General features: G+C 39.5%; 1 protein-coding gene across 2 annotated transcripts in view; it reads right to left on the bottom strand.

The window, feature by feature from the left end:
* TRAPPC9 (trafficking protein particle complex subunit 9) overlaps nucleotides 1–27563 on the bottom strand; it is a 449801-nt gene that overhangs the window by 96608 nt on the left and 325630 nt on the right. The window lies entirely within an intron of this gene.

Genomic DNA, 27563 nt, shown 5'->3' with positions numbered 1-27563 from the left:
CCCTGTTCCAAAATGTGCCCCTCACCTGCCAGGTGGGGCTGGGATTTCTCTGGGAAGGCTCAGACAGGGCTAAAGCTGCTTTGCAAAATAGGAACTGGTGCTGGTTTCAAAGTGTTTTACAGCACGGGTCTGTATCCACATCTTGCAGCCCAGTTCATCCCTCTAGCTACGAGGCTGGATGCTTTAGCTCTTGGCTAGGAAGAACCACAATATCTGCAGCTTTTCCTAATATGGTTTTATTTCTCTCAAGAGATGGCAGGAAAAAAAATTGCCATAATTTGGCAATTGTGAAATGCTGTTCGGCCCAAAAATTACAACAGAAATGCAAATATTTCCATGTTTTATGAATACTAAAATAACAGCCATTAACCAAGTAAAAAAATGCTCTTTTATCCATCATCAACAGGGATACTCTCATTACTTGAAATAAAATACTGATGTTTCTTCATTCTCCTATTTCAGAGAAAGGCTGCAGTGCAGCTGTTCTAAAAATGCTCTTTAATTTTTTTTTCTGAATCTTCATGATCACCTTTGAAATTTGTAGCTATAATTTCAATTTAGTATGTGGAAGAACAGGACAGCTCTGAATACTGTTTCAGATCCTGGCAAACATCTTGGAAAGAATAGATGAGCATCCAAAACCACCAGCTGAGAAAGTGGTAGAAATCCCATTGCTACACCTCAAGAGCAGATTAAAAATAAATACAAAGAAAGAAGTCAGCTTTCAACTGAGTGCTGGAATAGGCCAGGTTTTGTTTCAGAGTCTCAAAAGCTCAGGTTTCAAAACCTGATAGAACTCCAAATTCAATTCCTTACATTAATATTAATTAATGTATGCATTAATTAATGTAATACATTAATTCCTTACATTAATATCCAATCTCCAGACACACAGAGCTGGATCCCATTGGTCTCCCACTCCTCAGGACACTGGTGATGTTTTTGGGAACAAAAACACATCTCCTCCAGGCCCCCTGATGGTCCCACCATACACAGAGCACTTTGCATAGGCAGGTACATGACCAACAGCAGGGCTGGGCATCATCCAGGAACAGAAATCCTTATTTTGCCCCACGTGCCACTGAGTGTTTCTTTAACACAAGCAAATCTTGTTTTCATCGGCACAACATTTTAAAAACTAAATTTTCTTTTCATTGTTCTACTGAAGAACATTCAAACCATATCAACAATTTGTGTCTTGCTTTTTCTGTTTTCCCCATCGCTATGTTTCTCTTTAAAAAATCATCTTTAATTGGATTAAAATAGAGTTTTTCTTCTTGTCAGATCAGTTTTTCACATGGGAACTCCCCAGCTTTAGTGTTTGGTAGGGCTGATTCTTTCTACCTTTCTTTCTTGTCCAACAGGGACTCAGGAAAAGCACAGCAGGAAGTCAAAACACAAATGGAATAATGTCCTCTACACAAATGGAATAATGTCCTCTTCTGACCAGTTGTGCTGACCCATACATAAGGCACCTCCCCAAGCAACTTCAGACAAATTTACAGGAGACTGAGCAGAAATTCTACCCCAGTCTTCTCAGAGCTGTGGAGGTGCCCATCCTTCACTGCTGCCAGGTTTAATGACTGAGACACAGCCCAACAAGCAGAGATCCATCACAGGATTCCTCCAGGCTATTTAGAGAGGGAGACAGAGGAGAGCACCAGGATCAATGTTCACAAGAGAGCACCAGGATCAATGATCACAAGTTCCACCAACACTGGAGTGATGAGCCACCACAGCATCCAGAAGGTGTAAAGTTGTCAGAAGAACTGGATTATCCTTTAATTGTGGCCCTTGCAAGCATCTATCTGGGGACAAAGATGCAGAGTCATGGCAGTTTGCAGCAGTGGTTTCTAAACATTTCCAACCACAAATTCTCCTCCCTGAGCAATGAACTCATTTTCATTTACTCTGCCAGGGTCTTTCCCCCATTCTGAGAAATGCTGGACGGATGGGGATGCACAGAATAACCCACCACACTCACAGCTCATTTCTGGGATGCTGTAGGACCTAAAGGATCCCATCAGGCACAGGATGGTTTGACCTCACCTCTTCTATGGAGATCAGAACCATAATTTCAATCAAATTCTGATGACAAGGTCTTGACCCAGGGTAGAACACGTGAGTGTGTGTGGGAGAGCAGCACAAATACTCATTGGAACATGCTTTCTCTTTTCAAGATTTTATAATTTTTAATGGATTTTTGCTTCCTCCTTGGCAACTGACTTGCCATGAAATAAAGTCCAATATTACTACCTTCCACTAAAAATTAAGACCTGAATTGTTTGCTGGGCGCTGTCATTAAAGCAAGTCTAAGCAGACAGAGCAGCACACAGTGCTCTGCCTTCCCTGCAGCCATTTGCTAACTGTGTCTGACTTTAAAAAAAAAAAAAAAAATTAATCCCCCAAATGCAAATTTTACACATTTGAAAACACCCCACATTGACACCAACTATCTGATTAGCATTTTATATGAAATAGAAAGGCAATTTCATAGAAGTCTTTCAAACCTATTCTCCAAAGTAAATCCAATGGCTCAGTCAGACTTTATAAACTTTCCTTCCTCTACAAAAGCAATGGGTGATTATTTCAATTAATAAAGAACATGTGGTAGAGATGCACATTTTGACCTTCAGAGAAGCAGATGAGACCATGGGAGGGCTGTGGAGCCATTTTATTTCTTGTCAAGTATTTTCAGAGATGCTTGAACCCAGGCGTGTTCAGGTTTGCTCAGAAGACCCAGAGGAGCCTGGCCTGGGAAAAGTGAGTGGCAGGAACCACAGGAAAGCTGGTAGGACAAATTTTATGTTCCTATTTCATTTTACATCTACTGTCAAGGAGAAGACAGAAAAAAATGGAGGAGCCAACAACCAAATTTTATGAAAGTTTATTCCCTAAATATTACTTTTGAGTTTTGTACTCATAGACAACACAATAATGGGGTGTGTTTATTGATGGGGGGAGACTGCACTGAGTTTAGCACCATAACAGACTGAGAGACATTGCAGTGATATGTCAGGGAGGCTTGGTAGAGACTAAAATTAAAAGCAAGCCTCACTAAATCTTAAAAATGGGATTGCTACATCAACAGCTTGATGTATAGCTTCTATTGTTGTTCACAGATAATAGTTATTTTCTGTACCTATGAAGTGCTTTCTGTATTAAAGTACTCCTGCCATCATAAAACACTTGTGAAAATTAACAGCCAACTTCTCCTCTGCACTGAATGTTAATTACTGTATGAACATTTCTTGCCACACAGCTTTCAAAACATCTTCTCTCCTAGGATATTTAATTTCATGTGGAAAGCAATTTTTCATCAGCCTCCACAAATTGGTGAATGGAGAGGACATGGTGCATCTGACTGCCTGCCTGAACTCCAAGCAAGCCCTCTCCCCACTGTGAGTTACAGGGCTTGAAATGAAACATTAATTATGGTTTTTATTTATAAACAGGAATTGATCAAAGGACAGATATGGAGTGGTAATGGTAGATGTCAGTGGGTTTATTAATAAATATTAGAGCTGTGAGGCAAGTGATGGAGCTGGGTTTAGTTAAAATGAAATGTTTCATATATGTCACTGGAGTGAGCCTTGCCAATACTGTCAAGATGGAAAAGGTTAAAATACAGGTGTGAATGAATGTAGAGTGATCAGAACTGGAGTTACAGCAAGCATTGTAGGTAAGGGGGATTAATATCAAAAAGATGTTCAGGAGGAGAGAAAACTCCAGAAAGCAGCAACCCCAGAGAACCAGCAGACAGTAACTCAGACACAGCCTGAAACTGGCCAAGACAGCAAGGTCACTGGCTGCTTATGGAATACATATATTAGCCCAAATTAGTAATTCTTGTTTGTCACAGAGGACTTCACATCAAAACCAGTTCAGACACTTCAACACATCTCAGGGTTGGAGAGGTTCAATGAGATTTCTGAGCACAGTCAACATTAATCATTCAAGAGATGAAGTGCCTAAATTAGTATGAAAGATACTGCAGTAAGTGCAGCTTGGCCAAATAATAATTAAATTACTACTGTGAGGAAAAGAAAAAAGACAGAATGACTGCACTGTTCAAGTCCTTGGTTTGAGGAAGGGGGGCAGGACCCAGCAGAGGTGCCTCTCACTGCTGCATCTCCTTCTGAACATTTCTCTGTTGGATACAAGGTGAATTAAAACCTCTACCAGCTATTTTCTCTTTTTAGACTTAGCCCTAGAAACATTTATAAACAACACTAATCCTTTGCTTCTACACATCTAAGTTGAGTCGCTGCAAAAATGTTTCCAAGATCAGCTTTCTCCACCCCTACTGAAATTTTACAAGGAATTTATAAAGCTGTTGATAAAACACAGTCTAAAAGTTCATACCTGATTTCCCTAGGAAAAGCAATTGAAATCATGTTCCATGCTGTAAACTAATTAAGTTGTTGCTTCCTTTCACTTGAGTCAAATACTCAAACCTCTCATATTATTTTCATTTTCTTCCGGCTTTGAACTGCTATCAGATAGCCCAAATAAAACATTTTGCTGGTCAAAACCTTAAAGAAAGGAAAGGGAAAAATATATCAGCTTTCTAAATTGTTTTTATATAAAAATCCTTTCTTGTTCTTGATAGTATGCCTATAAATAATTAAAATACATGAATAGCAATAATAGCAAAATACTTTTCTCATAAGACTTGAACTCAACTTTCTATCACCATGAGGAGCCTCTATTTATCTTGCCTGTGGTAATACTTTATAATCATTTTACATAAAGAGGTCTATTTTGGGGAGGTTATATCTTTGATCTCTCATTATATACATAGAAATCACTTGCAGCTGACAGATCCATTACACTTACACATGATGCTCTTTGTCTGCAAACAAAATACTTATGGAATCATTTTGTTTCCTGTAGAAAAGTCCTTTCCTGCTTCTCTCTGCACATATCATGGAATCAAAGAATGCTTGGGGTTAGAAGAGACCTTAAAGATGAATTAATTCAAATCCCCTGCCATGGGCAGGGACACCTTCCACTGTCCCAGGCTGCTCCAAGCCCCATCCAACCTGGCCTTGGACACTTCCAGGGATGGAGCAGCCACAGCTTCTCTGGGCAGCCTCTGTCAGAGCCTCAGCACCCTCTGGGTAATGAATTTCTTCCCAATATCCCAACTAATCCTGTCCTCTGTCACTGTGGAGAAGTTCCCCCAGGTCCTGTCACTCCATCCCTTGTCCAAAGTCTCTCTCCACCTCTCCTGTGTGCACTGGAATGGGCTCTAAGGTCTCACCAGAGCCTTTCCTTCTCCAGGTTGAACAACCCAAACTGTCTCAGACTGAGTCAGAAATAATTGAAAACGCACTGAAAATCAAAGAGGGCATTGATTCCTCAGGCAAGCACGTAGAATTCATCACATAGATGTTTGTTATTTAGATTTTTTTTCCTATCAACTGACACATAAATACGTCCATTAAAAAAAAAATCCTGCCTGCAAACCAAGGCAATTCTAAGGCTGGTAGAGTTTGTTGGAATTTTCTAGAAAGCAGAGAAAGTGATAAAGGTGAAGGAGGCTTTTTTTAGTTTGCCTTATGGAGGGAGCACACAGCCAAGCCCTTTGAAGCACAGGACTTGTTCTCAGTACTGCTGAACCCATCTTGCCTTCAGCACCACCTTTCCCATCATGTGCTTCATCCCCTCCTTCTGAGGCCTTGTCCTTTGTAAGATCATTAAATTCTTCATGTATTCTCAGTCAACTGAAGAAGTTCCAGGAATTGGGGACTAAATAAATTGCTTTCCCCCAATGTCTTCAGGAAATGCCTTAAATAGGTTGTGTTCATCATGTGCTTCACCTGAAAATAGTTACAGAGATAGTTCCTAGACCACAAGGAAGACACACAGAGACAAAGCCAAGACGCCTTGATGTCTTCTATCAAAATCTTCTATCAAATTTGACCTACATGTTCCAAAGGAAGAACGAGGTCAAGACCACTGGGAAAAGGAATTTCACAGGACCCATGTACCAAGGAAAAAGTATAATCTCATTTTCTCATCAACAAACCTGCCCATCTCTAAAAAAAAATTCCTCTGCCTTGAACTTTGATTCCTGAACAAGAACAGCTCATGGGTTTCTCATGTTTCAAAGGGTCCTGGAAATGCTGTGCTGTTTTATCTTTATTTATCCCACACAAAAGACATCCCCTGATTTAAGTCAGATTTAAACATGGTATTAAATGGGGAGAACTGCTGTTAGGATGACACAGGCTTATTTACATTAGTCCCAGATTGATCCCAATGATCTGCAAGCAGTTTCCTCTGATTTGATGAACCCTATTGACAAGATAGAATGAATGCTGCAAAGCACTTATTGATGTGCAAATAAATATGCATTTGCCACCAAGACTTTGTACAATATAAGCTCTAAACTCCAGAGACAGGGAAAATATGGGCCCCACTGGGGTACATGCTCTCTGCTAGAGTGTGACTAAATCTACTCTGCTGGCAGAGTAGATTTAATAACATTCTTCTCCCTCCCAAGAATGTTATAAAGCTGCATTAACGTCCTCAGGCAAAAGTCTCCACAAAAGTGAAAAGGAATATTGTTTCTATTTTAGAGATGTGATAAAACCCTATAGCCAGCTACCTACATAGTAAGTACTTCCATTCATCTTGGTAGCTGAAAACCCAACATTCAGATCACTTCTAAGTTTAGAATAAAGTAGTATGGGAAGTTAACCACTTGAGGAAATTCAGGATTGCAATTACCTTAGTTAAAGTGCAATCCTGATTTATCACCCAATTCTTACCAGGAATCTTTCTGTCATCTTTCCAGAATGAATGCAGATGACTGCACAGAAGGCTCAAGGCATATAGCAAATAATATGCACTATATGGATTTTGGAGAAGACATCCTTTCATGAATATATCAAACCCTAAACACTTCATTGAGAGACAATTCCATAGCCAGTAGAATGGAAAAGAAACCACCAGAAAAAGAAAGGTAAAAACTCATTTCAGCAGAAGGAATCAAACAAGCAGACCTAAACTATACTTCCTAAAATAATTTAAATTCCTATTTATGATGCTGCTTTAGGTCTCTTTGCTAAACTACCTGAAAAACAGACCAGAGAGTTCATGCACAGAAACTTTAGGCAAAGCTCTGGTTTTATTGTTAATGTGGAATATGAAACAACAACTCATTGTTCATGACCAGATACTATGACAATGAGCAAATTTGAAACAGGCTCAGACTGGTATCTACAGCAGCAAGGACTGGGCACGTTACCAGCACTTGCTGTACAACTGCTGCCTTACAGTTGTACTAACACCTAATCCTTACCTCTTTCACTTCTCTTTTACAAAGCCTAAGTGTAAAATGGCACTAAATGCAGTGTGAAAACACAGTAATTCCCAGCTGCCTTATTAAAACATTGACAAGGTTGCAGTGAGATGTGCTGGAGAGGCAGCTCTGCAATGTTATTACCATGTGGTGGAAGGAAGCCTTGTCTAGAAAGTGAGTTAATTGAGATTATATATTCATATTTCTTCTGACTAATTACCTTTTCAATAAATAAATATATCTCTGTTTTAAATAAACATGAAATTTGTAGATTCCTTCATTATTACTTAATCTCCACCAATAAAAGCTTTTCTGTAAAGGAAGGGCACAGCACTGGGCAGAGATTCACCAAAATCTTTCCAAATGCTGTAATGTCATAGTGGCAGCACAAACTACCCATAAAAGCACTTAAGCTGCCAGTACCCAGAACAGCACATAAAATCCAGGAAACTTATGGGAATTACACTGGTACTTACAGAAAAGCTTAGCACACAGACAAATTCCTAACAACATCAGAAAGCTCCATCACTGTCACCAAGCTGGACACATCATGGGCAGGGCCAGTGTTTAGGTGACACTGTACAAGCAGGAATAATCCACTTGAGTGACACCTTAATTAATGGCTCTTGAATTGCTGGGGCATACATGCATTTCTCAGATACTTCAGAATTGTTAAATAATGTGGTGAATCCATTACAGCAATCCTGCCTGAAGTTCCTGCAAATCTTTGAAAAGTTCCTGGAAGTCTTTCTGGTCACTGCTGTGATCTTCAATGCTCCAGTGTCCCCTCCACCCTTGGCAGACAGCAGCACGTAGGCAGGGCCATGGCATTGCTGGGAAGCTGGAAGATGCTGTTCCTAGCAGAAAAGGAATGTGGTGAAATGGATGAAATCAGTAAAAATGCTGGAGCTGATTTCAAACTGCAGCTGCAGAGCAGCTGCATCTGCATCTGGTCTCCAGTCTCCTCCATCCAGACCTGGACCTGACCCCTGGGTTTCCTGGCCTGGCCCTGGAGCTGTCTCCAGGCTATGATTTCCTGGGCTGTGTGTGATGCTGAGCAGAGCCTCTGGCCCCACTCCTGGCTCAGTCTCTGTGTGCTTTGCCATCGCCTGTTCCAGGTGGAGCCACTGGCCACCACAGCATCCTCTGGCCTTTGGAGCATCACTCCTCAACAACAGGCACCTGAAATCCTCACAAATCTTCCTGAAATGCTGCTGAGCACAAAGCAAACCCAGGGAAGGGTTGGATCCCATGGTGAGATCATGATGTGACGCAGCAGTTGGTGCCTTGTTCCATGACCAAGGGCTGACAGACGTTGTCTGCTCCCTCAAAGTGATTTCATTGGAGTAAAACTGCAAACCTGGAGGAGACATCAAACACTACCTGTGCCTGCTCCTGGAACAAAGAGCCATTAACTGGAATTCTCATTCTTACTAACAGCAGCATGATTTTAATGTGAGGGTGAAAAGGTCCTTGTTCCTGGTGGTCCTTAGGTTTGTGTTAGAGGCACAGGCCATCATTTCCCAAAACTTTTACAGTGACAAAACTAGCAAGATAGCAGAAATTTTAAAAGGCTTTTATCATAACTATCATTTTGGTTTTTAATTTCCTCAGATAAATTTGGAAGGCTAGTTCTGCTCTGTTAAGACTTGTATAATCCTTTTTGCTCCTGGCATTATCACCCATCCTAACCCAACAGGCTTTCTAGGAAAGAAAGCAATTTACAGTAGAGACATCTTTCCACGAGAACAGGAATGGTGGAACCTTAAACTATGAAGTTTTTTGAGAAGCAGCACCAACATGGGCACATGTCATCAAATTATCCATGTGCCAATACCAAGATGAATCCACATTTTTTATCTTTTTATTTTACATGTGGTGCTTGGCAACAAGGACGGAGATCCTGCTGTAAACTTGTATTCCAAATGGATTTTGAGTTGTAAAGCACACTTGGACAGTGGGAAAACTTGGTGACAACTGTGATTCCTTCAGACTGTTTTTACTTCTAGCTCAAATGTTTAACCTTTTCCTGTGACCAAAAGGGACAGCAGAATGCCCTTGCCTAGACAAACATAGTCTAGATATTGAATGTGAAAAATTCAGATGCATCTCTGAGATAATATTAAATCCACAAATTTATTTGAAAACTAGATTCCTTATTCAAAGGATAATTCATAAATGCCTTCAAGAATAATGATTCAATGCCATGAACATGGAATTAACAACACAAATCCATTGCTCATTTGTGACAATTTCACAGTGAACAGAGATGAAATGTCTTCCAAACCACAGAGAGGATTTTTCTACGATTAAAAGTAATGTGTAGCTTTAAGTGGGTTAATATTTATGTTAGACCAGTGTAGCAAATCTAAATACACAAAGAAATGTAATTCAAGCTTTAGAGAAGACTGCAATTAAAAAATGAATTAAAATCAAATTAATCTTTGCCCTGTCCCAGTGTAATGATTTAATTGCACTTATGAAATCTGTAGCAGAAAATAATTTAAATGAAGAATAAATTACACATATAACTGAACAAAGGCAGAGAAAGCTAAAGGAGAAGTACATGAACTCAACAATAAAAGGGCTTTGCTTGAGATCAATGCTTATTATTTGCCTTTAAGGTGCTTGGGAGTCATCTGCATAGCAGAAGAAAGCAATTTTATAGCAAACTTGTGAAGTTTTGAATGAAGTAGACTGGCATCTGGGAAAGGATATTTCCATAAACAAATGTTGACACGTGACAGATGGATAGAAGGGCTATTTGAGGACTACTGTATGCATTCATGCTTTTCATCCACATTTCTCTTTACAGGCTTCCTAGCAACAGAATTTCTAACTAAATCCCTCAGAAGCCACATGCTCTCCAAAGGACTCACTACCCTCCCCCTGAAAGAGCATTTGTGGGGGGAATTCAAGAAAGTCATTCAAGAAAAGTATTAAACAAATGCTCTTCCTGGTTAGCAGTGAAGAGCATGAGCTATCTGAGCTGGTTGAGATGGAAAATTTTTAAAAATATCTTCCAGACAGGATTTGTTCTATTTGTGCCCCATTTTGTTTTATTAAAGCTGAGCCCTGAAAACATTTTCCATTACCCAGAGTAGGACAAACACCACATGGTGAAGGAGAGATTCCTGAAAGGTTCACACCTGGTGAAGGAGAGATTCCTGAAAGGTTCACACCTGGTGAAGGTGTGATTCCTCAAAGGTTCACACATGGTGGAGGTGTGATTCCTCAAAGGTTCACACATGGTGAAGGTGTGATTCCTCAAAGGTTTTACAGGTTTTACATGTTCTCAGGGCATGAGCCAGGTAAGCACTGCCAGCAATGCTGAAAGCTCTGAGCACCTGTAGCTGTAAGCTCCTTGTTGGCCTCTATTTTGGCTTTTACATTTCCTCTGTCTGTCAACAATGCTGGAGATATTTTGTCTGAGAATATTGGTTCAAACATCATGAGGTTCAAGACCTGAAAGTGATATGAAGCAGCCCTGGAGGACAGGGCAAAGGGGAATGCCCAGGGAGCTGACTGTGGAGCAATAAATTTAAAATAATCAAACCACACAAGGCCTTCAAGGCATTAGACTACATATTTCCCCAAATGACAAGCATACATTGCTTCTCTGCAATTGGAAAATAGAATTCTGTAGAAAAATCACTGCAGGATGACGGTAACTTCCTTCATTTGCCAAAGGAACAGCAAAAAATAAAAAGCCAGACTATTCTGCTACGATCTGGTATTTCTGCAAGTTTTTCTAAATTTCAGAGTGAAAGATGTCAGAATTGCACTGGAGATGGTCCTAGTAAGATTTGACCCTGACTCCATCTCACATTTTTAACACATTGCAGCACATATACCACTTGAAGCCATTAATTCCACACGGAAAGAATATTTTTGAGTATCCAGAACAATGAAAACAAGATAGAAAAAAAAAGAGCATTATCATTAAATGCATTTTTATTTGTAGCCATGAGCTCACTGGGTTGTTGCCTTGGGGTATGTTTATTACTATATTCATATTTTTTTTCCTTTTTTTTTTTTAATTGAAGCCACATAGGTTTTTATGGCTTCTCAACACACACAGTTCAAATAAGAGAGTGACATTGGATACGAAATACATCCAAGTTATAATCATGATCTGCCATTAATTCACTAACAGAGAGCTACATGACTTCCCAAAGATCAAAGCATGCATTTTTAAGCCACAGAGTGTGAATTTATCAAGAATTACTCTTCATTCACTGACACCTCATAAGGATCCTTTCATGATTTAACCATGCACTGCATATGTGAACTTGCCCAAGTGCCAAATACTCCTATTACCACAGCATGTACTTCCCTTAAAATCTTGAAGACACAAAGATGTTCCTCATAATCTCCTCACATGTGTGTTTCAGGCATCTCTTCACCTTCCATTTTAACAAAGGCATTATTTTAGAAGGCTCAAATGCCTTATTTGACTGTCCAATTTACACTGAAAACTTCTTATTTGCCGCACAGCAATTTGTCTGGAGATTAAAACCCTTCAAATGGATAATTAGTCCTGTGCTTGCTCTTATTTCCACTCTGGACATGTTTTCTACGGAGTCAGGGCAATGCTTCATCCCACTGCCACTTCCAAAACCCTTTCCTGGCACGTTCCTGTTATTTTAACACATACACCAAGAATCCACAGGCTGTCAATTTCTCTCAGAAGACACAGGGATCAAAGAGAATACTCCTTTCCTTCTAATCAAAACTAACACACAGGAAGCATTATGCTAAAGCCTATATTGACTGTAATCTTTTTGAGTATTGTCAGCAAAATGTGGAAACACAAATCCCTGGAGGCAGCATGGACACCCATGGATGTGGCAGCCCAGCACACCTTGGACTTTCATTTACCCAAGTCCTTGCTATTGCCTCAAACACCCACTTACATTAGAGCCAGCTCAGTTTTTATGCTCTAGTTTTGATAATTCATGACCTGGTTTTGATATATTATTGGGCATGTTTGATTTTTTCTTTTTTGCCATGGATTTGGCCATGTCCTTTTATTGCCAGGGGACTTTCTGCCATATATTCATTACAATATGGGTCATAATTTTTAGAGAATCTATTACTCTGTAGTTCACAGAGATATTTCTTAACTCCTGTCACAAGGAAAACTGTAAGTTTATGCATTTAAAAGATGCAAGAAACCTCACAAACTTCTGGAATAATTTATTGGATTTATGCCACTTGGTGCTTTTAAATCAGAGTGCTGATGACAGAGGCATTCCCCTCCCAAATGCTGACTGGGCTCATGACACAGAGGTTTTTCATCTCAGACTTCCAACATCACAGCATTTACAGAACTAAAGGCATCTCTCCATCCATGGTCACTCCAGCAGACACCTCCAGCTATGTCAAGTCTCTCTGCAGTGATGTTTAACTTTTTCCTTGGGTTTTTATGATATAAAAACAACTTTTAGTGAAGATGCATTTGGTTACTTTCCCACTGGGAAAGGAAATAAATAAGGAATGGTGCATTCCTGACTGCTGCATACCTTCAGGGATCAGGTTTATAAGAACCACAAATTAAATGGAACATATAAATGAAAATCCATCTGCTGTTGGGAAAACCAAGCCTCATAGCCTTGAATCCCCCAAAAGAACTGTACAAATTTGTCTTCTGAATTAACATCAAAGGTTGTGGGGAACAGACACATATAAAATCAAAATATGAATGTATCACTGACTTTACCATGGTTCTACCAGGTAAACTTTTGAGGGAAAGGAACTGTGACTTATTTTGGTGAATAGTAGGGCATACAGTGATGCTGTTTGGGTTTTGCCCTTTTTTCTTTTATATGTTCTCTGTGTCTTCACACCTATATTTGTAGCTCTGTAGCTTATTGTATTAGTGACTAGTCTTCCCATACTTAACCCTGTTCTTTCCCTAGGCAGAAACACAAAACAAATTCCAGAGCTCCAAGCCCTGGGAAATACAAGCCCCTCCACTATCTTGGCTCTTCCTGCGAACCAAGACCAAGAACAACTCATGGACTTCAAGATCCATTCTCATGGACAAAGTGCAGCTGGTGCTGAAGGGGGGACTCCAGAGAAGGGGCTTGACCTGGGGAGAACTGCATCACCACTTGTCCTCCTAATTGGTGCTTTTTGTCAATTATTCTCATATCCTAAAACCTATATAAATGTAAAAATGTACCCACCCCTGGGGGAAAATGGGCTTTTGTTGGCATCTTTTCATAACTGCTCTTGAAGGCCTTCATTAAAGATCCCTTTTTATATTACCTCCTTACTAAAATTATCTTGTGTTTCATTTCCAGATTGGGCAAAAGGCAACAAGAGCAGTCAACAACACCCCAGTATGTCCCCAAGTAGAACTTCAAAGGCATGAAATCAGAGGTTTAGTTTTGAGTGATTAAAGGAAAACACATGAAATAAAATTTATTTGATGCAATACTAATAACAGCTGCAAGTGCCTGGATGGTGAAATTCAGCTTACTGGCAAACATATTTGAAAAACTACTCAAATTTACTCACCTATGTTTATCACAACATTCTGAACCAAAATGTCAATCCCTAATTTAATTTTGCTGAGGAAGAAATCAAGTCACAGTTCAATGGCTCTTTCAAGGCCTGAAAAGGTCTCAGTTAGAAGCTCCTATTTAATCTCCCATCAGTGGATAACCCATCTTCCTTAGCACACAGCTCAGTAAAGTGCTTTATTTAACCCCTCTCTCACTCAAAATATCAGAAGCCAGAACTTTGCTTTTGTTTTGTGTTAAAGATTAGCACCTTTGTTTTTGCTCTGAGAGAAATCCCAATTATGCTGTATTTCCCAACATCACACAAAAACCTGCAGTTTCTTACTGTATTTCTTTACTAGTTTCCTTTAAGCTGAACTTAAAGTTTACAGCTTGGCTGTGAAAAATGTAACTGGAATAATTTCTTCCTGAGGTGAAAATTGGAAAAGATAAAAAATTACAGAGGAGGCACATGAACTTTAAATTGACTATCAAGACAATTGTATTACCCCAGAGATATTCATTTGGAGAAAGTGTCCTGGCAATAAGACATTAAAACAACTATATTTTCTATGTCTTGGGTATCTTTCATCAGAGGTTCTCAGTGCATCTACAGTCATTCATTAATTAAACTGTAAGAGCTCCCAGTGTCATCAAGCAATTACTGCTTATCTCCCCTTAGTAAATACCAAATCAGGGACAGGGACAGTTAATTCCTAGGAAGACTTTTAATATGTCCTTCCCAGCTGACATTACTTTTATAAATGAATTAGGTTTCCTAGGTGGGTATTTGAGGTGCTGATGAGTTGGATGAGGCAGAGAGAGACGTGAGGCTCAAGCTGGTGCTCACAAATGACTGAACATCCAAGGCAGCTCAGAGCCAAAGGCACTGCAGAGAAATGAACCACAGGAATCCCAAGATAACTCCAGCCTTCTCTATCTCATAAAATGCACAACAGCCCCAAGGTCCAAAGTTCCTTTACAATAATGGTTGAAACTCATAATTTCATTGATTTACACAGCAGGTTACATCCTTATGCACCTTTTTTGGCTTCTGTGAATGATGCTTTCCTCAGGTTTTTGGTCACAATTTTCATTTTTTTTGGACCCAGATGCAAGCCTGTCATAAGATTTTGTGGTAGCAGTAATGACACACCCAATTCTCTTGTAGGATCCAAATGCACTTCTAACACCAAAAATATAAAGTCCTTACTCCTTCAAACAAACCCAGGACATGGATTCTCCTCCTGTCTGCTAACACTTAGCTTTGTTAAGTATTTCAGATGCAGTTTTTATGCTGGACTCTTCTCATTATGCTTTTAATGTCCAAGAATTCTGAAGCCCCGGTAAAAGCCTTATGGTTTAAATAAGAATGTATTTATTACTTCAATTTAACTTTAATTAGACCTTTGCCACAAGTCAGAATTAAAAAGAGAAGGCTGCCTTCCTCTGTCAAGTAGGTGTTTCAATCACCCTGAAGGAGCAGAAGTATTTCTTTGGGGCAGATAAGTTCTATAAACATTGAGAAGTTCCAGGGCACAGTGGTTTGCATATAATGTAACAGCCTTTTCAATTCAGGAAGCTGAGATTTGTATCTGCATAGCACAGAAAAATTAATTTGGTGGCCCTCAGTACAGACCTCTTGGACCTAATCAACATTCCAGACCTCTCTCAGAACCAGCACTTGAGTAGTTTCTTAAATGAGAACCCAAACGAAATAACTCTGTAATGCCTGAGGTGACAAAGCTCAAAGGGAACAGACATTTTGGTTCATGATTATGTTTTCTATAGAAGAGGGAACAGAAATGCATCATAATGAGAATGAAGGGTTTGGAGAGAGATGACCTCTTCTTACAAAGTTTATCGCATTTATACCATTAGATATCAGAAAGAGTCAGGCCATCCCTTTTGCACTGTTGTACTGTTTGTTCCAACTTTTCACAACCTGCTTGCAGACAATAGTGAAGATAGAGAAACTCAAATTCTGTTTCATCTCCAGTGCTTAAAAGATACTGTGGATTAAGATCTTTTATCAGCACTAAGCAATACATGACTGAAAAATGAGTTCCATAAACATCATCCCTCAGCAGGCTCCAGAGCAGATCTAAAGCCATTGGTACAATATGATACCTCAGCCTCCACCTGCCCCTTTATGGAGCCCTTTGAGTGGTACAGATAAAGGAAAAAAAGTATAAAACATGCTCCTACTTACAATTTTAATCAAATGAAAATATTAAATTGGGGAGATGATTTCCCTTGTTTTAGTCCAAGAGAAATCATGGCCAGTGTAAGACAATGAAAATGAAATTTCTTAGAATCATAAAGAAACCTACCCAAATCCCATGTTAATTCTAATTCTCATTGCAGTTTTTAAAAAGGACATCTGAGAAATTTCACTCATGTAAGTTTGATGCCAAGCAATCATCAGCTGTGCAATAAATGGAGCAAAAGTGATAACTTAGCAGAGCCCAAGTGAATCAGCGAGGTGATCTTGTCTTACCCTTTAGCCTTCAGTAGTCACTTGGCACATGCATGGGATGAGGCCCTTTTCCCATTTCTCATACAGAACAGAATTGCCTCCTATCAGCAGAAATGAACATTTCTCCATCCTTTAAAAACACTTCCCTTCGTGTCTCTTTATTCTGTGTGAGCACACTAAAAACTCCAACAGCAAGAACAACCATCTCTGTTTCTGTAAAATAAACAGCAGGAAGCTTCCTAGTTTCTCACATTCAACAGCAACAAATTTATTTTAGCCCAGCAGACCAAAGACACATTCCTGCTAAAGTGACCCTCACTCAGTGAAACAGCAAAGCCATTTTCACCACTGCTGACTCCAGTTTTGAGCTGCATTGCATCAAACTGCATTATGCGGGGAAAGAGACTACAGAAAGCACCACTTAGGCAAGCTGATCTCTAGGGCATCACCACCTGCCTTTTCATGGACCTCCCTAATGAAGAGTGTGGGCACATATGTGAGGGCAGCATGAGAACTCATTGTGCTACAGAGGCTTGCTGTGAGCCAGACATCTGAGCTACTTGAAAGTCCCAGCAAGTCTTTGTCTGAGAAAACAAGTAAATAGCTCTTTTTATTTGGCCTTTATTGGAATAATTGATGTTGCTATAGAGAACACAGTCATAAATTCGATCATCATTCTCTCAGAAAACCAAAACAATCTTTCTAAGGAACAGTCTGAAAGCAAGCATAGTTATTTAGCAGATAGATTAAACATGACCATAACTGCAGAGAGAATTTACCTTGCAAATTAAGAGCCTACAGGTTTAAATCTATACATTTAAAATTGTACACAATGCCACCTTCCCTCAAAGGCAGTTCCAAAAATCAAGTGAAAACAGAATTTTCAGATATCATACACTTCAAACATTGACTTTTGACAGTTTGTACTTGCACAGGAGAAAATCATCCCAAAGAACCGAGGTTCCAATTAAATCTCAAACTTCTTTATCTGAGAATTTGGTGGCCAAAAAACTCTTTCAACTACGGGCACAGTAACAGAAGGGATTCAGGATAATTTTTTTTTTTTACTCAAAATAACTTTCAGCAGATTTTCACAAAACTCTCTTGTTATCCATCCTTTGGAGCACAGATGCCAGTGACTCCTGGGGGGGAGTTGGGAAAGCACCCCTAGAGACCCTTCTCGCCCTTTTCTGGCCCTTGCTTGCTTGAGCTCTGTCTTGGCAATCACTTGTGGCTCTCTGAGTGGTGGCTGAAGTTCACAGTTCAGACAAAGGCAGCTTTCTCAGGCATTCTCCATTGGGGAAACCATCCACAAGACCACTTACACTCTCTTTTCCTCTCCTGATAGCAATTCATTAAAAAAATAAATTAAAAGGACTCCAGACTGCAAGGTAGATTTGAACCCATTATTATCCAGACAAAAGAAGCTCAACTGGATCTTTCAGCTGGTTCTATAAAATCCCTTCTCTCAAGATGGGAAGATGTAACAATTTTCCCACCAGTATGTCTCAGAAGGATGAAATTTCACTCATCTTTACATCCTCTGTCAGAAGGAATCTGTGGTTTCAGTACACAAAATATCAGCAATGTAATTTTATGGAAGTTCATGTTTGTGGAAATCAGATGGGGAATAGCACACAAAACTCATCCAGACCAGCACTGGCTCTGCACCAGGGACTCCAGGAGGAAAGGAAAGAGCTTCATCCTCTAGTACAGTGGAAGAGAGAGAGACAAAACCTGAGCAATAAACTCTTTTAATTCTTCTGCCTTGGTCCCCAAAAAACTAGCATTCAAAAAAACCTTGAATTTTCCAGCAGAGGCTGGAAAATGGTACTAAACTTTTTTGAAAGTGTCTTCATTAAATACCAATGAAACAGAAAGTGAGTGCCAGTTTTAAAATAAAAGTAACTTTACCCATTTCCCAAAAGTTTTTCAGATTTCTGAAATGCCACTCAGGTCGGCATTAAGTGATTTAATGAAGGTTCCTCTGCACCAAGGCATCCCTTCCCAAACTGCAGGGAGAACCTGCAGTCACCCCCTCAGCATGCCAGTGGCACAAAACAGGATTTTTATGGGTCTGCAGACAAGATCAGACAGAAAGAAATAAATTCTCCCTGGATGAGCCAACGGGAATTGCATGTCAGCACTTCATGAGGAATGAAATTTCCTTCATTTACTACAAATCACATTATATTCCAGGAATTCCTATATGAAATATTCCTCAGGCAAGGTCTCCAGTTGCTCTTGCCTGAGGTGGACTCTGAGTCAGATCTTCAGAGCTGGGCTCCTGGGTGTTGGCGGCACTCTGGCAGGGGAAAAGCCTCTCCCAGCCACAGAGTCACAGCTGATGAAGGGCAGAGCTCCTGAATTTCAACAGGAACAGGGTTTGGGCCCATCACTGCTGCCTTGCAGAACCAAAATGCATAAATAAGTATCTCAGGGAGTTCTTTAATTGGCAGCTTTCTCTGAAGAGAAGACCCGATCTGTTAGTAAAGAATTCTTGGTAAAAACTCTCAAGTTTCTTTACTCTTAGAGGGTAGAAATTCAAGTTTGTAGCTCTAGTCTGGCTTGCTTCCAAAACTTGAACATCTGCAAACTTTAAATCCTCTTTTTACTACAAACTCAAAACAGGCTTAACCAGGAAAGAGTTTGTACTGATTGTTGAAGCCAAACAGTAATAAAAAAAATATTTAAACCTGAAATACTAATTATTAGTAAACCCTTTCCTGAGACAAGAGTGCTTTGGAAGAACATGAGCAAAAATAAGAGTAATATCCAAAACATTACTATTCTGCTTCACATTTTGGGATTTTGATTTATCAACAAGGGCCTGTGACTTTAACAGATGATTCAAAACCCAGGAAAAACCCAAAACAATAACTGTATTTCCTCGGGAACTTGCCCAAAGTTAAGACATTTATAATTTCTGCATATTAATGAAACAAACAAGACAACCTCATCTATTTTTCAGGGTGATAGAAAGAAAACAAACAAAAATTCTCTATTGCCTTTAGCTTTCCTTAGTCTGTCCAACAATCATGTTAGATACATTTTCACTTCACAGTTAACCCTTGGAAGGGAACAATATTGGTAACAGCTATGAATATTCAAGAGTCTTCCCTTCCCTTTTAATTTCCTTTCCCTTTCCCTTTCCCTTTCCCTTTCCCTTTCCCTTCCCCTTCCCCTTCCCCTTCCCCTTCCCTTTCCCCTTCCCTTTCCCTTTCCCTTCCCCTTTCCCTTCCCCTTTCCCTTTCCCTTCCCTTCCCTTCCCTTCCCTTCCCTTCCCTTCCCTTCCCTTCCCTTCCCTTCCCTTCCCTTCCCTTCTCCTTCTCCTTCTCCTTCTTCTTCTATCATTTGAGGTCAAAATCAAACAGATGCTGAGGATGATGACTTTACCTGGATCCCCACAGACTGTGGAACCAAAGGACATGCACCAATCTCCTCAAGGTGAGCTACTTTATGCCATGTTCTGATATTTACACCCTTAAAAAGCAAACCTGAAGAGTGATGGAGTATGAAGGCTCGAGGGGAAAATGGACATCTACTCTTTTTCACACAACTATTAATGGTCAAAATGTTTGGGGCTGTGTGCAGGAAGTGTTCATACAGAATGTCCAAGGCTTGGAAAGAGCATTGCCTGGCACAGAAACACACTTCTGGTAACAGAAACCCAAATTTTACTAGCAAAAACCCCCTCAAGAGAACCTTAAATATAATGTGGTGGAAGGCAAAGATCATTTCTGAGAAATTATTTCCCAATGGCTTCCACCAGTGAAAGGAAAGCAAGATAACTGAAAACAGAGCATGCAGACCTGCCTTTGCTCTAGTCCTGTGGCAGAAAGACACACATTATTCTCAAACTCAGTTTCATTTATTTTCTGTAAGTTCTAATTACCACCAGTACTTTAATTACTGCATTTTGCAGAAGACCCATACAATAACCATTGAGAAAAGTCATTAAAGCTAATGAAAAATTCAATTCCAATGACTTCACTAGGTTGGCTTCCAAATTCAGCTTTTAGAGGCTTGGAAAAAAAAACTTTGACAGTTTACATCATTAAATAATTGAATGTCATATAAATGCCCTCTTTTAGTCATCATTCATTTAATTATCTCCACTGTTGAAATAATGCAATAAGCCCATGCTGATAAGTATGACTTAGCATTTCCAAGTCCAGGTCTAAGAATACAAAACCAGTTGTAGTAGTTTTCCTCCAGAAAGTTCAATTTCAATTTCAGGAGTGTATATCTTCTAATATACATGATTATTAGCTCCTACTGTTGGGTTCACCATTCAACTCAGACTATAAGAAAATATATATTTACATATACAAAAAATTTTTAAGAGGGTAAGAACTGCTGAATTCAACTAGGGATTGAAATAAAGAAGGAGATGGTAAAAGCCAGAAGACTATTTTCCCTTTCCCAGTAACTTGACAACCTTTTGTCCCTGGAGTGTAGTTGGTATTTCTTGTTTAAAACTCCATGGTAGCAAACTGATCACAGATAGTCCAGATGTGGGATTTGAAGGTAGAAATACTGCTATAAATTTTTTGGAAGTGTATGTGTATTAAAAATCCATACTGGGGTTTGTAACATAGTGGTATCTGAGGTATTCTCAGAATGGATGCCACAATGTACAGAAAACACAGTATTTTGTGCTCTACTGATTAGTACAGACCAGTAAATGTGTATTTTATTATGATTTATTGGTCAGTAATAATTTTCCCATTTAATATAATTTTAAGTAGCATCCACATACCAAAAGATTTCAAACCAAATGTACAGGAACTCAAAATATGGATATATTTACATGTGTGTCACTGCTACAGGTTTCTGTCTGCAAAAGAGAGATGCTGTATGTGAAACAGAGGTACTGTTCCTCAAGGCTGTAAAGTCACTTATATTCACATTAAAAATAATCAAGCACATGCTGGTTACCAGGAAGAATCCTCAAGCTTTTCCTGTCCAAAAGGGACATTTCTGCTTCTTACAGGTTGTCCACTTGCAACAAAAGAAACCTGTGACTTAAATCACCATCACTTCCTTTTAAGTATTTAATATTCCAGTTTCATTCATCCCATTCTCTGAATTTTTTTCAGCAACTATAAAATGCAGAGTAACAACAATTTTTTTAAGGAGAGCAGCTTCACTGGTAGCATGGAATCAATAATCAAACAAGAATCTGAGTCTGAGCCTTTGTGAAATTCTTCCAATATTGTACTACCTCCAGTGAGGGATGAAAAAAAAGTCTAAAGAAATCCTGCATCCTTCTCTTTGATCACTGCAGACTTGTACTGTAGGAGATCTCAATTTAGAAAGAAAATAAAACAGAACAAATAAACCAAATCTGTACAAAAGGTCTTGAAATATAACAGGCACAATTCTTGCCATCAATAAGCATGGACTTCTTTAACCTTCTCTGGAGAACTCAGCTTGTGGCATTCAGCTTGCACTAGGAAAAAAAAAATGCAAACTGCAGCATTCTTATTTTCAATCTAAGTCATGCAATGGGATAGATCATGTGCCTGAGAGTGGAGCAGAAAAACTTGCTACTTTGAAAAATCATTACCTAGGTATGCTGGCTACACTGACTTCCCTCCAACATTATTGAGTAATGAGGAGAACAACTGAACTTCACCTTCTTCTCATGATGGAGCAGCAAATGTTCCTACCAGTCTGCCTACTACACATAAAGGGCACGAAAATATTCAAGAATTCAGGGAGCACTCCCAGCCCTGAGGAGACCAGGCACCAAGGATGGTTGAGCTCATCCAGAGATCACACTGTCACTTCCACAGTTGCACCATCTCTAACACGCCCACCTGGCCCCAACCCAGGGAGAAAACAGAATTTCTCAGAACTTGCAGTGTGACCTCTACAGCACATGCCACCAGAATCCTCCAATTTATCTGTGCTCACATGGGAACAACTCCTAGAAAAACATCATGTGCTGAGTGCTGGTCAATCCAAACTCTTCATGTGAGTGCTCCTGTGATTACTGAGTTGTTCTCTCTGTCCAGAAAAGCAACCTGGTTCAAGTCTAATGTCCAGCTTCAGACTACAGTTTGGTGGATTGTTTCTTTGTCACCACAAGCTTTTTTCTCCAATTTTCCAATTCCATTCCTCGAAAAAGATATGCACAGATTGTAACCAACAGCCCAGATCCTTGTCTTCCTACAACGAAATACACTGAGCTCCCTCCCAATCCTTTTAACACATTTTTCTACTCATCTGAGCATTTCTGAATCTCATTCAAATTTTCAAAACTCTTTCTATTTTTCTTTGTATCAACAGGCTAGATATGACTGTGATGGTCTAAAGATGTAAGTGCATCAACATCTGCTCACGTGTTGGGCACCCATATAGCTTTAACATAACATTTTAAGATCTTTATTATGAAAGAATTACTCGACGAAAAAGGAAACATAAAAATAACCTACAACTTAAAATGTGCAAAGAGTATATATAAAATGGATATATATAGATATAGATATATATATATATTTGGATTAACATATTCAGGTTTTATCCAGATTTCCATAATGCTGTTACATAAGATAACTGGGAAAAAACTGTATTTAATGCACTCTACATGATGTATGCTGCCTTTAACAATGAAATCTTGCTGGTTAACGTTTTCTCAAAGGTTTCTTTGTAAGGAACAGGGCCAGCTCAGACAGAGAATGGGCATAGACAACCTCAGCCTGGGAAACTGAAAACATGGACAGTGAGGTAAACCTCTGTTTAGAAGAAATAACAAGTCTTCCTTTGCACGCAAACACCTAAGAAAAATAAAAATGTCCACAGTCTATCACGACAAATTTATAAATAATTCTTATTCTGGGCTGGCAAGGGATAGCTGGTTAAAAGACACACATCAAACACATGCAACTGAGGCAGTGTGACACACCATATGGGTGCAGACAGCCTGCAAAACCTGCATTATTCCATGATGCAAATTTCCTTCAAATCTAAAACATTTCTGACATTGAAGTATTTGTCCTGCCTTAATGGTAATTTCAAGTGATGAGCTTACAACATGACTACAACAGCACAGTAGGAACCAACTGGAACCTTTTAACTTCACATTTTGCAGGAGTCATGTAAATTAAGTAACTCTGGTTATCAGACTCACTATTCAGCAGCAGCTCTAAACTCACTGATACCTGAAAAATGCTTCAGGTAATCAACAAGCTAAGTGAAAATATTTCTGCCTTATAGAGTTAGTTGCTCCCAGATTTGAAAATAAGCATTTGGGTGCAGTGAAATGAAAGAGGCAATTGGAAACCAATTAGCTGAACTGAAAATGGAAATGGTTTCAGCCACAGATCTGCAATCTGCACTGAGACTTGCATCAGTGTTCTTATTATATCTTCTGCTTTGAATTGGGCTTCACGTGATGAAGAGCTGCAAACACTCCCTGGTTTAGTAGAACTGGAGTATTTTGATATTTATCAACAATGGCAGCAACACAACCACCACCCATGTTTTGGATTATTTGCATTCCTGAGTTTACAGCTGTTTAGGCAGGTGGGATATTGTCTACTCAGAGATATTAAATTCAGACTGGGCATTTTCACCCAAGGCTGCTCCTCCACACTGTTAGAAGTTGATTCACCAATAGCATTTAACACCTAATACAGCCAGAGTCAGGACACTAGAGAAAGCCTTCCTGGGCTTCCCACTTCCCTGGAATGGGCATTTGAAAGCAGATATTTGGTCACAGTTGGGCTTAATGTATTATGTTAAGTGGCAGCACATGAAGCACAATTTTTTTTTTGGAGCTGCAGAGATCTGTTAATGAGACATGGAAACATGGCCTGCCTGCTTTCACTTAATGAACTTTGCTGTAATGGTAACTGGTGAGTAATTTCCCATTCTTATTTCACTTCATGGGCTTTATTTCTTACTCTCTCCCATCCTGTTGAGGCAGAGGAGCAATTTGGTGGCTGGGGGGACATTTGGCAGCTGGTGAAGGTCAGCCCACTACACACCTCCCCCAGGAAATGACTGCTCGTGTGCTAGATAAATTTAATTCTGTTCTGTGTGTGCATCCCTTCCACACACATCTAGAGTTCCAGTGTCACAGACTTCATCCTGAATGCACATGGTATTCCTCAGACACTATCATGTGGCTACAGCCAGACAGAAATGCTCCATATGGTGTTGCTACCGTACCTATAAAAAGGCTTTAACGAATTCTGACTTCATCCTGCCACAGAAGAAGTATGGAAATGTAATGCCTGCCACATTTTGTTGCTCTCAGCCTCTCCTGCAGTCTGTCCTCCTGTGTCTTTTCCTCTCCCATTCTGCACTAGGAGGCTGTGCTCACCTCTAGCAGGCATCTAAGAACATCCATGGCCCATCTGTTTGAGTTTAAATCAAGCTTTTTTCTTCAATCTGTTGCTCATGCTGCCCATTGGCTCTTGGAAGAATTTTTCTGCTTTATCCCCTCCTTGAAGCATTTCCTTGGCTTCACAAGGGTGGTGCTGTTGAGATGTTAGAGATCACTGCCTATTGGGATGAACCACAGCATCTCCTGGTTTTCTTGTGTCCTCCCCAGCTCATTCAGTAATTTCCTTTCATCTTTCACACAGATGGTTATTTCTGGACACAATCTCCTTTTTTTGTCTCTTTGCTTGCAGTGCACCAGTTATTCAGCAGGATTAGCAGGATTTCTAGGCTCCATGCTTGTACAAATAGGAAATAATAATTAACTGATTAGGAGTTTGGGAAAATAAATAAGCAATTTTTCCATTTTCATAGACGGTATTTCCTAATTTGCTTTCCTACTTTAGCACTTATTAATGCTTTCAAAAAAGATACTTTATTTTAGGTTTCTTTATTTTTACTCTTTTTTTAAAGAAAAATTATCCTAATGTTAGCACTAAAACTATTTCTAAACATTAGAAAACTATTCCTACACCTTAGACGCAGACACGTGGAAATACATTCTAGCTTAGAAGATACCAATGGGATTTTCACCGTTGAACAGGAACGATTTATATCTCTGGCTAGTGGCTGGATTTCCAGAATCCTCACCAGGATTCACAGACATGGACAGAAAAAGCAGCACTATTTCAGGCTGCTGGAAGGAGGCCATTAGTCACCATGAACACTTTACAGCTGGTGTGCATTGCAGAGGCTGTTGACCAAATGAACCTTTAAAGGAGAGCAATTTTAAGTCTACTAAACTCGGACACATGCCAGCTCATGAGGAAAAAAAGAAATCTTGTGAATTAAGGAGAAAAAAGCTCTGTTAAATCACACAACTTCTTGCTCAACATGTGCAAGAATCCCTCCTACAGCCTCAGGAATATGGAGAATCCCATGGAAGGGCAAGTTAAATATTGTCCATTTAGAAGGTACTAATGAGTTCAATCACTTCTAAATACATGGAGGGTTAGGGTTGTTGATTTTATGTTTGGGGGTTTTTCTAAGTTTCTGGATCCATAATTTCAGGTGATATTTCACCTGAATTGTCTGGTGGCCAAATGTGTCAGGAAAGACATTCAAGCTTAGTGAGAGGAGTAAAGGAATTCCAGGCTAAGCAGTCAATGGGAAACAAGAGAAGGAAGTTATGAGGCTGCGGCAGTTTCAGCTGAATATTTCATTTTGAGGTAGGAAATACACTGAGGAGTTCAAGCCTATGAAACAGAAAAGGATTGGTCCATATTTTCCCATGGTTTTTTCTTAAACAGTGACAAAGGCCCTGCAGTGATGGGACAACCATAACTTTTCTTGCAAGAAGACCTAACACACAGAATTTTCCTTTTTTCTTTGGTTTTAAATTACATTCTTTTGCATCACATAAAAATTCATGGTCTGAACTGCTGAAGAGCAAAACTGTAACAATAGAAAATAGGTATTGCGGGGGAAACAAAGGAAAATTGCTGCTATATTTACAGAAATTCAGTATAATGCATTACAGCTACCTTTGGCAATGCTCTGGAGAGCAACCAGAGCAGCCCTACAGAGCTGTCAACAGAGGCTTCAGCTCAGGAGATCTCATTTGTTTTGAGAATGATCTCTCTTTATCTGAGTAGCATCTGATTTCTGGGCTACAATTTAAAATAAAATATAATAAAGAAAGTTACTCAACTCCAATACCTCCAAAGATCAAGGGAACAGAGAAAAGCAAACAAACAAGAACAGTTTAGCAGACAGTTTCATTTAGTTTCACATTTTCAGAAAACAAATTAGTGTTTTAATATTCCAGGGGCAAACTACAGTAGTTGAGCTGTCAGATTTCAAGACACACTCTGAAGCTGTTCCTCCTCTTAATTTTGTGTATTAAACATCCCATCTGGTTTGGGTCTGATCCAGTAAAACTAACCTGCATCCTTCAAATGTCCCCTAAATGCTGCATGCTGGAGTTTTAATAACTTTATGAATATAATGTGTATTCTGCTCTTCCTACTCAATGAGTCGAGGGTTTGCTCATATTTCAGTGTTTAGCACTTTGTGTGCCCCTTAAATCCTGCCCTCAGACACATTTAGAAATATTACAGAGCATTCCAGGTTTCCCAGAAGCAAATTCCATTCTGAAATTTTTATCGGAGACAATAAACATTCCCTAAATTACTTTAGTGCACAAAGCAACTATTTAAGTAGAGTTCTTCTAATGGTATCACCTTTTGGTATTACCAATCTCATCTCATTTATAGTTTATATGCACAGCGCTTGCACATTCCCTTCAACATTTAAATATTTATATACCAGTACTGCTCTGGGAGGGAACACATGCCAGTGGCTGTTAGCAGGATGTAATGCAACATTTGGGTTGGTAGCTAGTGCAAACCTTGCTTGACTTCTTAATAACCATCAAGATTTCATCACCATGCCACCCTAAAGCACGGCTGGAGTTGTTCCAGTGCTGTGCTCTGCAGCTCAGAGAGATGGGGAAAAAACCAAACTTAGCTCCTTATAATTAAGGCAGAATTCAGCTAAGCAAATGTAGCTGGGTTTGAGCAGTTTTACACCTCCCTCTGCTCCCCTCAAGGCTGGTGGGGGACACAGACACCCTGACCCAGACAACAACACAGCAACTCCAACCTTGCCAGTGCCTCCTGCTGCACTTCCAGTGTTAGAGGCAGCCCCACACAACAGGACAACTCATGGAGAACTACACAGAGTAACATGAATCTTGTCCTTCCTGATTCTGTTTGAAAACACCTTCCTTTCACCAAATATCACCTGAGATAATTTTAAAAACACATTTAATTTTTTTTCTTGGATGTTTATACAAACAAATGAAGAG

Source organism: Melozone crissalis, unplaced genomic scaffold (assembly GCF_028551555.1).
Source record: "Melozone crissalis strain CALT ecotype California unplaced genomic scaffold, PUWL_Pcris_2 ptg000002l_1, whole genome shotgun sequence".
In the NCBI taxonomy this organism is placed as follows: Eukaryota; Metazoa; Chordata; class Aves; order Passeriformes; family Passerellidae; genus Melozone; species Melozone crissalis.
This window is presented reverse-complemented; position numbering and strand designations above follow the sequence as displayed.